This window comes from Rhea pennata, chromosome 14, assembly GCF_028389875.1.
Source record: "Rhea pennata isolate bPtePen1 chromosome 14, bPtePen1.pri, whole genome shotgun sequence".
In the NCBI taxonomy this organism is placed as follows: Eukaryota; Metazoa; Chordata; class Aves; order Rheiformes; family Rheidae; genus Rhea; species Rhea pennata.
The window spans coordinates 10,368,947-10,388,022 of record NC_084676.1 but is presented as its reverse complement, the minus strand read 5'-3'; positions in this window follow the sequence as shown (position 1 = coordinate 10,388,022).

The following is a 19,076-nucleotide window of genomic DNA, read 5'->3' as shown; positions in this document are numbered from 1 at the left end:
AAATCACTGACTGTGGCACTGGCATCAGCAGGAGAGAAAACAGCAAAGCAGGTAAATTCCTCCCCTGAGAAAAGCAGTTTTGCAATCCTTCGGCGGGAATGACTGTGAAGCATCATTGTGTTACACAGAGAGACACCTGCTTCCTTGATCATACACACAGTCACCCCTAACCCCCAAACACAAGCCAATGCAAAAGGATCACATGAGGAAAAGAAACAAGTCCAAATTATTTTGATGTGAAGAATATCAAAAACCAAGGCAGATATTGTATGAGACAGGTTTTTCACAAAGCTCATTTTTAAGGGAGCCGCTGGCTTTCATCTAGATTTAACCTACAGATGCCAAGAGATTTTTCTGCCTTCTACCCCGGTCTCCTTTCTTAGTACAAATACAGGGAAACACCATTTCCTTCCTGCTCTGCAGATCCTTCCAGCATTCCCAGTCTGAAGCTCTTCCTCAGGGCTGTCAGCATGGGTAGTGGGGGAGAAGCACAGTGACAGCAGCTCATCCATGTAGGGATAAATATGAGGACAGAAAGAACAGTAAGGAGCAAGCAAGAAGTACACCCTGCATGGAGCCACATCTCCAAGAGTCACCATGAGTTCAAATCAGAGCCTATTATTAATCTAGTTAGATGCTGAGACTCAGTACCTGCAGTAAAACAGATTAATCTCCTTCTCTAAAAATGGCTAGAAGTCAACGAGGTCTTTCTTACCCTTTTCTTTTGAATGATACAACCCAAATAACAGTTTTGTCCAACTAACATGCTAAATAAACATACTGCTTTAGAACAAATACATACAGGATCAAAAGCATCAGGTCAGTTTTGGCACCACAGTAAGGTCTTTGAGATACAGTTTAAACTCAAAAGAAAGGCTTGGCTGATTCTTAGTCTAGAGTGCCATAGCAGTGGTGGGACAAGCAGTGCCTTCCTCCAAACGTGGAAAAGCAGCTAAAAAGGGGGATTGAAATACTTCTTCTTTGCCCTGGGGCAGCTTTACACAGTAGGTGACAAGTAAACAATGCACAATTTAAGGAAGAAAAATCCCATTATACTGAGACAAGAGAGAAGAAAGAAAGCCTAGATAATTTAGGAGAGTTAAATTTTTATTTCAATTCTCAGAAATCAATCAGAAAACAAGCAGAGTGAAAGAGTCCTGCTAACCAACACTGTGGCTACAGAGCAAATTCCTTCCCCGGAGCCCTCCACACTCAGTACCCTGTGAGGTGCTGGGGCTGCAATAGGAAACTACTAAATGCTTCTTACCTGCTCCAGCCTGGGTAGCTCTGGTGTTTGCCAAACCTCTTTGCAAAAAGAAATTTTAAAAGATAAAATAAAATATATTTTTTAAAAAAACCTTATAAACCAACAGCAGCACACAGCAACTGCTAGTCAAGTAAATCTTCCAAGAGATGGAGACTTAAGGCATGTTAGGCTTGCCATGTCAAGGAAGACGATTTCAGAGACTTCTTAAAAAGACAGTGACTTGGGTTAAAAAAGCTAAAATAAGCCAAAAACATATCAGCGCTTTAAAGGTTAACAGCCTCTGCTGAACAACATGCCTTTATCCAACCACATCCTGGAGTACTTTTTTCAGCCCTAAGACCAATGAGCACAGCTAAGAGGAGGGCCTTGAGATGCCGGAGAGATTGGGTTGCCCCCCCTTCCCTCTCCCCCCCCCCTTTTTTTTTTAGTTTAGTAAATTAATGCAGCAAGAAACTCCCAAGATCTGGTGAGTCCTGGCAGGGAAGAGAGGGCAGAGGGGAAATGAAATGCATTAGGACAACACAGAGCCACTTTCTTTTTGAGCGCAATGGGAGCGCTTCCCAAGAAACTTCCCCTTCGCTCTCCTCCACTTTAGCCCTGAGCAATGGGACACCTTCCCTACAGCACCAATAACTTGTTCAGAAGGAAAATAGCCCAGGAAGCAGGAATCAACAGCAGCCAAACGGCGGGCAGAAGAGCAACACAACCAGGACTGCAGCACGATTCCACACTGACAAATTCCTGTGGATGTAATTAGGAAGACACCCCGGCCAGCAGCAGAGATTAAAGTCCTGGGTTGTTGAGGGCCCCCTACACCTCCCGCTCCCACCACACCGATGACAAACCTACATCTCCTGCATCTCCCCCGGTCGCCAGCCTGATGTCCAGAACAGGATCCTGCTGAAGGGAGATATCAGTGCGAGAAGCCCGATCCTCCAGCCCCGAGCACTACTGCAGTGGCAGTGGCGGGGGCACAGACAGAGAGGAGGGACGAGCCAAGGCAGCGCGGGAGCGGAGCCGCCAGCCGCTTCGCAGGCGCCCGCGGAGCGCCGCGCACCGCCGCTGTCCAGGGTGCTGCCCGGGGGCGCCCGCCTCGGCGCTGCCCGGGGTGCTGCCCGGGGCGCCCGCCTCGGCGCTGCCCACCGCCCCAGCCCGCCTGGAGAAGGGTGGCTCGCTCCCCTTACCATTTCTCCCCAAGTGCCGTTTACTTTATTGGCCAACCCCGCTGGCCCACCCCTTGCGGAGTACAAAAAGAGAAGAGAGCTGGAAAAAAATGTGCAGCGTCAACACGCTCGGAGTCTACGTGTGGGAGACGATCGTTTTCTTCAGGTAAGGCTCGTGTTTGCGGGACGAGTGCGTACACGCAGGGCAATGCCTGGCTGGACCACCCTGGCCACTCAGGGTGCAGTCCACAGGTACGGCTTCAGGATTAGCCTGGTGGCATTCCGCCTTTCTCGAGCTGCCTTTTCATCTCTTCTTGTTTGCCCGGGACTGACTGTTACAGAGTCCCAAGCTCGGGACTTTCCGCAGCTTTAAGAGTTACTCCGTTTAATTAGCACTGCAATCTTGCTAACCGCAGTGCTGAAAACACCGACCCCGGCTGGTTGCAAAGTGACAACTAGCGGCGGCTGGGAATGCTGCACTTGAATTTGCCCGGGTAAATATTCCCTCCTCACTCCCTTTGCGGGTTAAGGTGAGTTCTGTGGAATGCTTTCACTGCTCAATTTTGTTCTCCTGAGAAATCGTGGGTTTCCTTTTTAAGGAGAGCTCACTCTATCTCGCCTGATATTGTCTACAAAGCACACAGTCACCTTCCCTCCCAACTTTGTTTCTCTTTCCTGCAGTTTTCAAAACTCCTCCTTTGCTAAACCTGAACAAAAAATAAAGGTGATGGCAGGACCATTTTTGTGATTATATCCATTACTAAGTAACCGTGTTTTGACTCTGGTTTAGATGCATTCAGTCTCCATTAAGGGTTAAGAAAACAGAAGGAACTGGTTTTTGTTTGGTTGGTTGGTTTGTTGTTTTGTTTTTAATCTAAAACTAATGTTTCTTATCCATGTCTCCTTGCAACGATTTTATTAGATAGACAAAGGAAAATATCAGAAGGCAGAAGGTAGAAGCTCTTCTGTATCTACATGAATAATAATGCAGTAGTGATACATATCAGATGCATGCAATTGAAAAAATAAACAAACTTCTTCCATGACTTGAAGCGCTCAGTGTTAGACTTCACTTCAGTTTCATGGATTCCCCTGAATCTCACAAAGCCTCATCTTACAGTTTAACATGAAAGGAAGGACATTATTTAGATGCATAGCATACATTAGCAGATTTATGAATCACAGTAACATACTTGCTGACATTAGCAAGACTAGCTAGTGATCTTTTTCCCTATGAACACTTGTCTTCCCAAGCATAAGAATTGGGGCATCTACACTTCCCTCCCTCTGTAATTCCACAGGAAAAAGCAAAGACAGCAGGACTGCAGGAAAAACTGAACACACTTAACACAAAGTATTTGTTAGAAAACCCAGTAAAAGCTCTGGAAATAACTAAAAATCACCAAAATTCAAAGAGTAATGAACACTCAGTACTTCAGAACCATCCTTTCAAGTCTTATTCACCCACAAGCATGCAGCAGCACAGCATGGTATAGTATGACTGGACTAAAAGGAAACATATGTATGCACAACAAAACCTTTAATTTATCAAGTAAAGAGATAGAAGTCAACAGTAAATGAAATGCGCTGCATCCCTTCAAACCTTTATACACACTCTCTTATGCTCTCCAGAAGTAAATGGATGTCAAGAAAAAGAAAAGGAGCATCTCCAGACTTGAGTTTCCTATGGCCCTGGCATTTAAGAATCTGACTGGCTTTCTTCTAAACTGCCTGAACAACTGAAATTGATACATAGTTATCTTGCTTATTCTGTTCTAAAATGCATACTGTTATGTATCACACAACACATGTGAGAATCTACAAATTCTAAGCACATCAGTCCTGAGCATTTAAAATCTTGATAAAACATATCCCTCAGGTTCTAATGTTTATATCATTATATATTACATATACATATACACACACACAAATAGCATATATATATGTATATATACACATACACACACCATATATATATACACATATATGAATACAAAACTACATTTCTAGTAGTCTAGATTTCCTAGAATACATAAGGAATTTTCAAATTTTCTTAAAACTTAATTTGGCTATTGGGAGATGTCAAAACCAAACTGTTCTATGAACCACAATCATTTCTTAAAGGAGAAACAGTAATTCTTGCTCAGAACTGACTCCAACTGACTCCAAGTAATGTTTTTTCCCTTCTATGTGTTGTTATGCATTCAATTTATTAGAGGCCAAAAGTCTATCAGCCTTTCCAGTCCAGGAACAGCTTTCCTGTTTCAGTAAGAGGAAGTTTATTCATTAACAGCCATTCATAAGTTTAGTGTGCCAATCACTCAGGCATTCAGTCACACGTAATGTTAAAAAAAACAAAAAAACAATAGTCCAATAATCCATAATAGAAGTATGCACTGCTTTAAATTACAAGATGTACCATACTTTACTGTCAGCCTGTCAAAAACATCCAGGAAAGGGTATCTATGTTGCGTAGGCATGTGCACTGCAAAATAAAGAAAAAGCCTAAGGTCCAAGAGGAAAAATAGATACAGCCAATATGGGAAATAAAACTAGATCTGCTATTTAACCAGAATGTCCTTCACCAGCCTTTAAAAACAAGACCCTGTGGGAAAGAATAACAGCTGGTGTGTGAACACAAACATTACAATATTGCCAATATAATATTTGTTTCTGTTACAGTTGGGGGGTTTTAGAAGGAATTTGCCATAAGCAGCTTATTCTGACATGCCTTTCTTTATGGAAAAGTGCTTCCTATGTTTTTACCTCCTTTCCCAGACTGCAGTCACTTATCTGTGACTAAGACATTTAGCAAGAATCTGGGTAGAGATGGAAACAGAGTTGGGAATGGGAGATGAAATGGTTATTCTGATAGACAGGCCACTTAACCAAGATTCCTTACAGATCTCCACAAGAAATGCTATTTCTTGGGAATAATAATAGACTGGACAATATCTCGGAGTGTACTTTCAGATGCCCTGCTTATATCTATGGAGACATACATAATGTTCTCCCAAAGTACATACACTGTATATTCAGTAGTTAATTCCTTGAAGTAAAAACCTACACCAGCCTTGTCATAACTTTGCCTGGACATTGTGTTATACTGTAGCATTTTATTAACTGTAGCAATGCAAAAATACCACAGCAGAAGCTTGAGGGTGGGAATGCCCCTTGTACAGGTTAGGAGATAAAGATAACCTAGAATTGCCAGTTCAACTGAGTGGACAATGTCCAGTGAGTCTTTGGAGTGATCTGGGCCTATTTCTTATCCTATCTGCACTTCTTTAAAGAGTGTATCAGCATCACAAAGTCCACTGAATGGAGATCAGAGTGGGCCCCATTTAAATAGCGATCTGTCAGCCAGCAGGAGTGATTCAAGGCAACTGCTCTGAGAAATTCACAGGCTGAAAGTTGCTGCCAGCCTCAGACCCCGCTGGATTGCTCTAATTAGCATTTTCCTATTTCCTACCCCTCAATAACTGAGCTTCTTTCCAAATCCAGCTTTTAAAGCAATAAAAAGATGTCATTTTGAATGTGATGCTTCTATTCACTTAATGGAAAGCAAAACACTTTTCTAAAATAGACTTAACAAGTAAAAGAGATGATTGGAGAGCTGCTGATTTCAACCTCTTGATAATACAGTAAAAGAGAAGGCTGAAGAATGAAAAGGAGACTAAGAACGTATGCAGAAGAATGAAAAGGAGACTAAGAACGTATGCATCGCCAAACCTTTTGCTGTACCTCTGCAGCACTAGATAGCATTGCAGAGATAAAGTCTTTGGTTAATGCTTTGTTCATAGTTGAGAGCCATAAGCTAAGCAACATTGCAGATGCTCCTAGCAGCAAGGACTGTTTTCCTCACGCTAACTAAAATCTACCAGAAGTTTTGCCTTATGACCAGCTGTACCTCTGCTCTGAGGCTGTCAATTCCTCTATGAAATAAAAAATGATTTAGAGCTGTAAAGTCTAAGCCTTTGATAAAGTCACTCTTCAGCTTCTGTGGTCTGCAACCTATAATGGCTCAATTAGAAACCTCCAAAGGTTTACATATTCAAGGTTTGAAAATGTAGTAAGATAGACAAGTCTACCAAGCCCTTATAAATCATTCCATAAAGAGATTAATTTGCTTTCATCCCACTAGGACAGGAAACGTTTGGGACCTTGCCTGCTGCACAGACTTTATACGCACTTTCATCTACACAAGTTGTAACATTTCATTTGCATTTTAAGGAATTGAAATAAATTAACATAGAGTACACAGAACATTTTCTAATACACAGTCTGATCTTAACATTCCTCTCTGATCAGCTGCTCAATGCTGATCAACTCTGGACCTGCTCTCTGGGTAGATTAGAACAAAAGAAAGCCTCCAGAGACATCCAGACAGAAACCATTTCTACCTCCTTCATTACAGTAGGTGCAAAGGGCAAGAGAACAGTATATGGGCAAGATGATTGACAAAAATATTGTCAAATATACTGCCGTCTCTCACACACACCAAAAAAATATCCTTTGTTTCTAAGGCACTGGTGCTGTGCAGATTTTGGATAATACAGACTAGCTGTCCATCTCTATTCCCACTGAGTATTATCTTATTTTGCAGCAAGTCACACCAGCAAAACATACATTTACTACTCAGGCACCAGGAGTGAGCTGTTTCTGGAAAGAAATCAGATTTATTATATGGGGAGAGCCTGCCCTCACATATCAGTGTTACATTATATGAATCATCAATGAATATTTTCTTCAAGAACAAGAAATTAATCTGGTCCCTCCTCACTCCTCTTTTTTCCGTGAAAGAGGTACTAGAGGGCCTTATATATGAAGCAAATCAGCAGCAAAGTGCCTTCTGACTCAGTGCTTTAAGTCTTGGATTTAACAGCACAGTCTAAAGGCTAAGAGCTTCAGTCCACTACTACCAAGTGACTCAAGTCAAAAAGGAAAGTACTTAAAGACAAACAGCAGCATGCTACAACGGCACTGCTCTTCAGCAAACGCTTTCCGTGCTGACTTATGAAATTTACCTCACAGAGAGGGATCAGAGAGGGATCCCAGCATCTGAACTAAGATTTGAATCGATGTCCAGAATTAAATTACTTCATTATTCTATCACTGACCTATGATCATTCATTGGTGACAGAAAACTAGCAGAGAAACCTGCTCTCATTTCATTTTAGAATGCAGGCTAAAGGCTCTCCAAATTTCTGTATTGAGAGCAAAATGCCAGACCACCTTTGAAATAAAATTGTTATTTAGGGGAAAGACAAGGGTTTTAGAAAAAAATAAATCATACTTCCTTTAGTTATATCAAAACTACATCTCAGTATGTCAAATCATCTAAAACTGTTCCCCGAGTTTCACTTGCTCATTTTCTGAAATCCGTCAGTTTTTCTGAGAAGATGATGGTTAGGTTGATAATGCGCTTTGATTTCTATCCGTTTTATTTGTCTGTATCAGCTCTTGCTGTTGTGGCACATTAGATCAGGGTTTCACTATTCCCAGAAAATTACCCTTTTGATTTGTTGTTGTTACTTTGCATACTTTCTATTGAACTTTGTCCACTGGCAACAACAGAACAATTTCTATTCTTACATAGTACAGTTACAGTCATGCACTCCACATTTTCCAAGAAAAAGGCCAATCATATTCTGTTACACACCTTAAAAAAAAAATGGTCTGAATCGCCAACTTTGAAAGACAAATCATCTCAGGTGTGAGCTGCTAACACCAGTGTCTCAGGATGAACAGAGGTAAAAGGAAAAGGTGAGAAAAGCAGGAATTCTTCCTGCATCTCCAGTGTGTTGCGCTGAAAGGATTGTCAGCGGCCATGACCGGATACCTCACCGGCTGCCTGCTAGACCTGCTTGCAGAGCCCTGCAAAAGCAACTTTTGCATTGCAGTTGACATTAGTAAGATACTGCTGATTCAGTGGTTCATTTTCCCTTAAAGAAACAAAACAGGTTCATATCTTCTCTCTTTCCCTCTCCCTTCCCCTCAAAAGATCCAAAGAATTTATATTTGCTTTTACAGAGCCAGATTACAGAGACTGTCTCCCACACAGGGAGAAGGTTTACATTGGTATTTCTTAGCCATGATGCGTAGCTGGTGAAAAATAACATAGCACCCTTAACGTCTTGGAAACCTGCTGATGTACTCCAGCTCACCTGCTCCTAGGTGCATGATCCCAAAGATGCTATAGATTAAATACGACATTTCCAACTGCTGCTAAATCTCTACTCATACTTCAGGGGATAGATGCTCAGAGACTGAAGAAACAGATACTTGATCTCTGTACCCCTCAGAAAAGCCAAAGCACAAAGAGGGCTTGCAGAGAACAGAAACAGATAGAGACAGATGCACCTGTCATTTACACACCCTGAGTATACCCTATTACACAGGCAATTATTCCATCTGTATAACGCACCACAGTAAGCTGCTGACTTTGGGACTGCACCGCATCTGGCTGGTACATAGACACAGTTGGCATCCTGTAAATACATCTCTGCTGGATCTAAGTGCCAGCTGAGAAAAGCAGGAGAAATCTTAATTTACAAAGCTCTGTGAAATCTGGATTGAGGGGGAGGGGAAGGGAAATGACAACACTACCACCACCACCACACACTTGCACCTTCTTCCCTTTTGATTCCTCCCTCTTCATCCTTCCACTGTGGCTCACAGCCCTCTAGGGAAAGAGGCAATCAAAGCACAAACGCCTTAGCAAACAGCCTCCGGGGAACATCAGTGTTTTTATCAGTGTTTTTATCACTGTGGGGTAGGTAAAGAAAGGAGAAACTGCCAAAAGGTTGCCAAGACAAGAAGCGTCGCATGCATGGAACAGCGGGGCTTGCAGTGCAATCAATCATTGCACGCATTGCCTTCAGACGAAAGCTGCTCAAAGCAGCTCCCCCCACGCCTGATCTATGAGCGATTTCTGCCCCTATGATTGCTCACCCAGAATGCAGATTCTCTCCTATAACCCCAGTCCATGCAAGGCTGGAGCAAACACACAATTCAATAAATAGCAACCAAAAATGTGATCAGTGGTGGACTGAATCACTATCACATGCATCTTTTAACAGTAAAATGCAGCTGAGCCAAGAATTGTGCAGAAAGTCCAGCAAAATTCATTGTTTCTCACCTTTGCTGAATTTCTTTTGGAATTTTTTTTTAATTCTTTCTTTTTAGAAGATGCAAGCAAAAAGATGCTTCAGACAAAGCCCCACGGAGCACAGGCTCCTCCCTGCATCTCTCATGGGCAAGGTATAAAACCTGAAAGCATATGAGAGTCAGCTGCTATCAGCACCCTTTAAAGACTAATTAACTCCAAGTGGCTTTGTAGGTGCCAAGAACCCCCGTGTAAAATGGATAAAGCCCACCAGTACCGCAGGATCTGTAGGATCATGTGTGATTGCAGTTGGGGGTAGGGAAGTAAGATACTCCAGATTCCTGGATGAGACAGCCTTTTCTCATGTTGTAAGTACTGCAAAGACAAACTATGGACAAGAAAGTGACTTTTAATGTTGTGTCTTTACAATCTCTTCTCTGTTCACTCCCACTGCTTTTACCCTCCAGAAATACTGCTGAGAGTAGGGCAATAGTTCTTGACATTTACACAGGTTTTTTCCCCCCTGCATCAGAGCTCCCAAGGTCTGGCTTACAAATAGAAACGTGTGCATCTCATTCCTTCTGCCGCCTCTGCGCACATGGGAATCACAAGCATCCTCCAGCTTCCAGCCCTGTCCATTGTGCCCCAACTCAGAGCTGGAGGCTTAGAAATCATCTGCCAACAGCATGGCTGACAAAGTACAAGCCCCGTCAAGTACGGCCTGCTCTCCTGCACCAATGCAGGCCCCCCAGTGCTGCCAGAATTGAAGGCATGCTTTTTTGTCAGGGAGCTGAACAGAACGAAGTCAGAGGGCAGCCATGGTTGGGAGAAAAGCCCTCGTAGGCAGAGCTTAGCCATTCATTCCAAAAGCTGCATTTCATTATAGCTCACGAATAAGCTGATAAATTACCCAAACAATCACAGACAGCCCAGGGAGAACATTCACCTCCAGCTGCCTTCACAAAGCAGGGTATTTGCTTTAGGTACATTTCCCCAGATCTATACCAATTTGACTGCACTTTGTGTGTCCAACAGCATCACAATGACCAGAAATATTTTAACATTTTCTGATTGAATTAAATTCTCTATCAGTCAACTCATTTTACACAGTATAAAATACACCTAGCAGAAAGCTCCAGTTTTACCTACCACATTGTGGATCCCACAGTAAGTTGCATGTGTTACCTCACAAAGCCTTCTCAGAGGATCTATGGTAAAGTTTCAGAAGATAAAAAACACCATGTATTCTTTTCAAAGCAATTCTATTCATACTATTTCTGATTTATCAAAGAAGAAAAAAGCATTTGCAATGTTTTTATCCCATCTTAACAAGCAGCAGAAACCTTTAAACTAAAACTAATTTTTAAAAAACAACTGCAACAAACTATTTGAACTGTTGAAATTGCAACTGATAGTGCAACTGCAGAGCTATAGATAGAAGAACATCAGACAAGTGTCAGAGAATTATGAGAAATTGCGGATCTGTGATCTAAAACCTGACGTCAATAGAGGTTCCCACTGCAGCTCTCCATCCAAGTACTAAATGAAGAACACATCACTGAACAGAATATTCCTATCTAGAATGTGAAGCCTCATCTTATAAAGACATTTTCCCCCTTTATTTACTGTATTCAGGAAGGCAGTTTATGCATAGCTTTAAACATCTGACTAGTCCCTTTGACTTTAAAGGGAATATTCAGAGCATGTGAAGCTAGATACATCCTTTTGTCTTTGCTGTTTTTTTCTTTTCTTTTTTCTAAAAGAATGCAATTATAAACCTTTTTTTTTAAACCTTCAACTATATGCATATATAAGATTCTATGCTAGTGTTTACTGGATTTACTTCACAAATGGTTAGGATTCAAGCCTTAGTTTGCAGTTCTCCATTGTTTTTCTCAATAGTTTTCTTAACGTGTTTTCTCATATTTTCTTAATGTGTTTTTGAATCTGAGTGGCTTAGGATCGTATGTCCTGAGAAAGTCACTCATGCTTCAAGAGCTGTACTCCTTTCTGGAGGAGGATGTAGATAAGAATGTCAACAGGGAGAGCACCCATTGCTTCATAACAGTGAATTTAATGCACTCACGTAAGGGAAAAAAAAAACCCACATAACTCCATGATGTAGTGCAAAGAAACAACTTGTCTCAGTTTGAAATACCAGCCACTGAAAGCTTTATCTGTAGTAAGTGAAAAGAAATCAAAGGCTGGAATATGCCTCTTGGTTGGTTATGACGTGTTTGGAAGTCAGCAGTGAGAGGGTACATAGCACTAGTACTGTGAGGGTGCATGTTCGCTGACCAAAAACGCTTTGATAGGCAAGAGCAACCATGCAACATATGAAAGAGGGTTTGAACAACAGTCGTTTTAAGAGCAATGATCTCGGGTGCAACAGAGCACTGTTTCTATGCAGTTTGTTAGTCTTGCTGCACTATTCTTATCTCAATACGCAGATTTCTTTTGAACCCCCCTCCTCGCCCTGCTTCCCTCCACTGGTATTCTAGTCATTTATTATTTTCTTAGTGCTCTGTCCAGGTGGAGGCAGTGATTGTTCCAAGCCTGCTGGCTTTCCATAGAGTTAATCAATATAATTGGGATATTTTACAGCTCTAGACAGGGTGTTTTGTCATCTGGGGTAGGAGCCATAGGCTGCAGAAATGTGGCAGTGAGGCACAGAGTCATCTGAATGCTGCAGTCTGAAAAGGAGATTTTTTTCAATTCAATAAAGTCTTTGCTGCCTTCCCTGGTGAGGACTGTTCAGAGAGGGTTAATTCCCAAGGCCTCTAGAAAAGCATTTCCCATCCCCTGTCCTCCTGTGCAGGCACAGGGGCCAGTGATAACATGTTGTGAAAGACTTTTCACCCAAAGGATCCCAAAATGCTCTTGAAACTTTAACTGAACACACCCTGCCACTACTGCAATGCAGCTACTTCTGGTGCAAAAGCCAGAATTGGTTTAAGCAGCTCCCAGCCACAAAGCATAACCATATAGGACAGAGAGAGAGATTTTAAGATCTACCTTTTCTTTTTTCTCCTGTGAAAATGAATTTTAAAAAAAAAAGTCTCTCCATAACTTATTGCCCATTTCTTAGGGCAAAACCTCCTTTCTCAGTGTCCTGAATCCTGTATTTCAATCTTGCTGTATATGACTGTTTTCCTATCCTAGCCAAGATCCAGGTCTGCTCCCTGCTTCTGTTGCATATGCTGTATACCGAGAAAATAAACAAATCCCAATTCTTTCCTCTATCACAAAAACTAGCTTTGTAAATTCACCTCTGTAGCACCACCCTATATCTGTACTGGATGCATTGAAACCTTCACCTGTCAAGTACAACCACAAGGATTGCAATCAGTACTATGTGACCAGCAAACCTGTATCACTCAACTCCTTTTATTCTGCACCATGCTAGAGCAAAAATTTAGTATCAGGGTTCCCTTTTCTCCCCATACCTCCAATCCTTTTATCCCATCCATCTCAAAGCTACAGGCCAGAAATTCTGAGAAAATGTGGCAGAGAAAAACATCCAGAAAATGAATTTCATTCATTTTAATTGAATTGTGTATCAATATTGATTGTACTATTCATTTTGATAGTAAATCTAATCATAAAAAAAAAAAAACTCTACTTGCAATCTCTGCCAAGCATGCCCAGGCCAGCATCTGGCAGCATTTCCCTCAAGATAGCGTATCGATACGCTCTCGAAAACGGTCTGGGTGCAGGGTTTAGGGCTGCCCCATTTCCTCCTCACTGGGAAAGCTCTTGTGCCCCCTCCCTCTGCCGAGAACAAGATGGAGACAGCAGCCTCTGAATAAGCAGAGGACTGAAGACAGGCTGAGCGCTGCTGAGCTCAAGTCCCTGCTCAGAGGCCTCGGTGCCTGACAGGCACCATCTCAGGGCCCAAGGAGACTACTCAGGCAGCCACAGTGAAGAAAGCAGGGAGGGGGATCAGAGGCATCAGTGGCCAGGCTTGCATCTGGCTTTGCTGCGTTTCCACACAGCCCCTTCCCACGGGGAGAGTTGCCATGGGTAACGTGGCTCTTGCTAGTTAATCATGGACAACACGATGCATTTCTGTGCCCAACCGTCTCATCCTCTCTCTTTAACCATGCTTCTTATCAGAATCCACTAGAATCAATGAAGTTACACTGCTGGATTCCAGGCCCAGGTTGCCAATACAGAAGTCGTCAGCGCCTCTGCGATACTAGGAGTTAGCATCTAGTATTTTCAATGTCATCATATGGTCACAGGGCTAAGTTTTCTTTTAAAGGCTAAATGCCTCCAAAATAAATCATTAACACACTTCTTTCCCTCCACCTTTCCTCCCTGAAATAGCAAAGTGCAGCCTGCTTTTCCACTTGAAGCCTCTCAGAGAGGTCCTTCATCAGTGCAAAAGACCTTGCACTCTCCCTGCTTGCCCACTGTCATGATCTAAGCAGCTGCAGAGAGAACCTGGGGTTTGTTCCTCAGGACAAAAGGCCCAAGAGTTCCAGGAAGCAGCAAACCAAAGACCATCATGGAAAACCATCCCCAAGCTTTTTCCCAGAGAATACTGCTCCAGACTCCTGTAAGCGGCATGGTGATAAGGCACCTGCTCTGCAGGATCCAGGGGAAGAATCTGGAAAAAAACCCAAGCAATTCCCTCCCACCCACTATTACAAAACTCTCATGAGGCTGGTGCTATGGGATGGGATTTAACTAAATCCTCTGCTACACCAACGCATTTTTCTCTGGGCAACCTGAGACCCTAATCAACTAACAGTGATGTATATTTTGAGGGTGACTTGAGCGGAGAGACTTAGTACAGCAGGCAACAGGATACTGGCCACCAGCACTGTGGTGTTGATTTTAAACAACTATATAACAATTGTTCTTAGTTTTAGTCATGGGTTGTTAAGAGAAGTTCTATCTTCTAATGTTTTTTTCCAAATCACACTCCCTTCCTTCATACTATACCTTCATGCTATTTCCACCAAAAGCCAGTAAGCAAAGGCACAACCCCACACTAGGAAACACTTCTTCCCCCTCAACACCACATTAAGATAGCACCTCTTCCACTGTTGAACCCTTTCTGAAGTTGGTCCTCCAATATCTTCCCATAAAGCTAGGCAACTGGGGCACACATTTGGGTCAAACATCAAGCTAAGAGGGTCCTATTCACCCTACCATCCAGGGATTGGACATTCTTATTTCCTGATTTCTCTCATTTTTCCTTGCTCAAACATTTGAGAGAGCCTCATTCACACACAGCCATACATGACACACACTTCGGGCTTTCAGACATCGTGGACTACAACCGCAGGTGCTCCAGGACTCAGGGTCACCCGTTCCTCACCTTCCCACCAGCATGCAGTCCTGCTGAGCACTCAACCCTGGCTCCAAGCGTCCACCCATCCCCACCACTGTTATCTGCCATCTGTGCAATGGTATCCCAGGTCCAGCACCTGAGTTACTGGTCACGGTTTTGGAGGGACTATCCAGAACACTTTTAGTCACAGCTATATGCAGCATTAAAGAGTGTCATGACTTCCCTGTTCAGCCAGAGACACGTCACGGTCCAGGATTAAAGCTGGGCAGACAGGTTGTTAGCCCTGAATTTACCCCTCCCTCCTCACTCTTGTAACCATCCCCTATTATCACAGGCTCTTCCCAGAGCTATCCATAATGCACCCCTCTCCTTTTGCACAAGAAGCATGGGTGAGGGTATTAAGAGCACTACATTGGCAGCATCATGAAAGTAGTGCCCTGGAATGTCCCCTCATTTCTATCAGGCTCCACTACCACCACTGTTCGGGCTAACTTTAAAGTGGGGAGCAGCATTGCTGGGTGGGAATCATGCAAAGGTAGCCAAGACCAGAAATCAGTCGCATCACTCTTGAGAGGAGACAGTACTTGCAGAAAAGAAGTTGTAGATGCTACTTGAAAGCAGAAATTTGAGTAAAAATTATGTAGTTCAGACCTGCTGACAGTGAGACCAGGCTATTCCTTGAGGCTTGGTCTATGCACCCTAGCAGGATTGTGCTTAATATCAAACCACAGGATCTTGAATCAGACAATCCCTCTAGGGACAAACTAAGATATTCACAATCCCCTGCCGGAGGAGGGGGTTCGTGGAGACATCAATACTGCAGGCCAAAACAGCCGCAATCTTCTTGCATACCCAAGCTCCAGCAGCAAGGGCTAGCTCCAGTCCCAAAGCTGCACAGCCATATCACTGCATGAAATAATAAACACAGGGAGCAATTTCCATCTGCTGCCTCCCAAACCTGTCCATTCATTGGACGGAGATTTGCCATAAAACTTGCATTATTGAGCAAATATTCTAGGTCAGCTTAGCTGCAAAACACTATTTCTGTGGCGTCTAGACCTAAATCTAGCTGCAGTGACTAGAGTCGAGAAGAATCTCTAACAAGACGGCTGTGTTGTCCTCTGAAGGACTTGGAATAGGAACAAGCCAAGGGTGCAGGAAACAAACTCTAGTGCCCCCTCTTGTGTCCCCAAGATCATGCATTGCTCTAGTGAGGCCACCTTTGAACATGATATGGCAAACAGTTACGCTGGGAATCTCAACCTGTCCTAAAGACTATGTCCAATATTCCTCTCTCCATGATACCTACCTACAGAAAACATGCATTTGAAGGACAAACTTGTAAACTGCCTCACCTGAACACTACTCCCAACATAGCCCTGCTAAGCTCAGTCACCTGCTTCTTGCTTCATGGGTGGAGAAAAAAAAAAGGAAAAAAAAATCCACACTTGAGAAATTATTGCTAAGTGGCACTGAACTAGGATAAGTGACTGGGTATCTTCTGTATCACTCAAACTGCACAGAACCTAACTGTAAGGATAAACCCAGTGCCATTCTCTTGAACTACTGACGTAGTGTCTGTTTACCTTCACAGGGACCTGATGCTTCCACCTCTTGCAGAGATGCATTCCTCCGCAAACACTTGTTTTGCAACAGATTGTGCTTCTGCTGCCACCCATTATTTTTTCATCTCTGAATTAAAGATTAACAATTAAATTATTTGACAGGAGAATAGAGGCCCAGTGCTAATTAAGTTCTTAGGCCTCTCCTCCCTGTGTAGAAAAAAAAATTGATAGCTCTCAGTATCAGCCCTGCACCAGAACTGAGCAGTTTGTAACGTCAGACTTAATTAGACAGGAAGCCACATACACAGGCATAAACAAGCCTGAAAATATAGCATGCAGGCCATATAAACTAGAAGACCAGGAAAAAGCCACTTAGGAAGCTGGGAACAGAGCAAGCTGACACGTCTAAATCACCTGAGAAAGCCACTTTTTAACCCACATACTCTTTAAAAAGAGTATTTCACCCATTTATGCAAAACAAACTAATGCAAAGATAGAGGAGACAGTGCCTATGTAGGCTGGGGAGAAGCCAGTAGCAGGTATCCTGCAAAGCTAACCCGTTCCATTGTAAGGAATATAGTTCTTCGGTGCCCTGAGCACCTTGACTATTCATCTACACTGACTTTCACCTTTATAACCCTGCTGGTGAGTTGGACACTCCAGGGCCTCAGTGCTTACACACCAGCATTATCATCAAATGACTATGCTAGTTTGTTGACCCTTTGAAGCAATCCTTTCCGTTGATGCCACGATTGCCTGATGAACATTCTCAGCCAGATTCACTAGGGATTGCACCAATGTAAATAAGATAAGCCATTCTCCAGCTGTTATTAAAATGCACCAAAATGTGTTCTGCTCAGACACCCTTTTTGGGCTAATTTAGGAAAAATAGTTTATAAGGGTTTTTTTCCCCCTCTTCTTGTTTATTTAGAAAATATTTTTCTCTATGATCAACACAGTAACCCACCCTAAAGTTCTAATTTCTTCAGTCTTCAATAACACTCAAATTGCTTGCCAATTTTCCCTTCCTTGTATCTGCTGGGCCAGGGAGGAACAGTCCTACACGTCTTCCAAGTGTTCTTCTGTAGGAACTAATGAATGGAGAAAATCTCAAAGTTCCCAGGGCAGCACATTTGGCACTAGCCAATACAGACTTGGAACAGAGCTCAAGCTGATGGCTTTTGGTGTGCTATCTGAGCTCAATGGCTATAGCAAAATGTATTTGTAGCAGTCAGCACAAACATTTCAGGGTTGTATTAGGTACAGTCTGTCCCTCCAAAGCACAGTATGGCTAGACCAGTCTCTCTCTAACTTCCACTGCTGTTTTCAACTATTACTTCTGAGTAGATACATCTGCCTGGTGCCCAGATAGCCTGTTGTTGGAAAGGCTTTGCTATTCCCACATCCCCTGCTTTCTGGCCTTGTGCAAGCCCGTGGGGAAGTTTTTGCAAGCCACTAGTTTTAGGGGAACATTTAGTAACCGAATGCAAATGAGCAGAAACTCAGAAGTTAGCATTACTAAATCACTTGGATACAATACACAGCAGTCAAACAGAACTCCTAAAACACCCAAACACCCATCAGGAGGTTTGAAGCCATGTCTGGCAGTGTCGACACATCCCTTAAAGTACTCACAGAAACCATTCATAGGGATGGGCATGAAGTGCCAAAAAGTAGCAAGGCTATGAGAGGGTGCTCTCTCTCCCTGGTGCTCATCAGACATCTCCTAGTATAGCAAGCTTAAGGGTAGAGAGCCAAGAATGCCCAGGAAGCTGGTGATGCTGTGCCAATGCATGTCAGCCCCTCTGTGTCTGCAGACATCTGCCTCTTTGCATTTTCAGCATCACAGAGAAGTTGTGCATACAGGTTTACACATTTGAACCAACAGAAAGCTTCTGATCTGTTAGTATCTGTCTCCACTTTCTTCTCTGCCCCAGCCTTCACCAAGAGTTTACCAAATCACATAGCCATGCCTGCCAAGCAAGGTTTATCCTCTTCTCTGCAGGCGCAGGCCTGGGCTCTTATCCCACTGTCCAACTTCACCATGGCGGCTTACACTGACAATGAAAGCAAGAGTCTTTCCCCTCTGCTCTTTCCCTTGTCTCTGCTCAGCTTAGTATTCCAGCAGCTCACTTGCTTTCTCTGCAAGGATGCAAAACTTCTCGGGCCATGGTACATGCCAATTCCTATGCAAATTGCCCAGTTAAGAAAATAGATCTTGCAATAGCTAGATTAGTGGATGCATAGGTAGATGTAGGGTATCCTCAACTTACTGGCTGGCTTTCCTTCCACAAATTTTAAGAGAAGCCCAATAAAACAAAATGTTTGACTGCCATTGAAATATTCTACAGCATGTGTTTAATTCCCTTCCCTTTAGGAAATCCCAACTCTAACATGTTCCTTCTTGCCCAACCTATTGTGCCATTCTCTGCAAGAGCTGAGAAGTATTTGTAAATACCCTAAGTCCTTGCTGTGTATTTTTGATCAGTTAAAAAAATGCTTGTTAGATTTTGCATATAGAAGTAGATTATTGGGAACAAAAGCCATCTTTTAAAAGCTTACTTCGTTGTAGGAATGGAGACCACAAAATTCATTTCATTTGCAACTTGGAAGCAGAAAGAATCAGAAAATGGTCCCCAAGAAACACTAGCAGACCTGCTCATTTGTGATA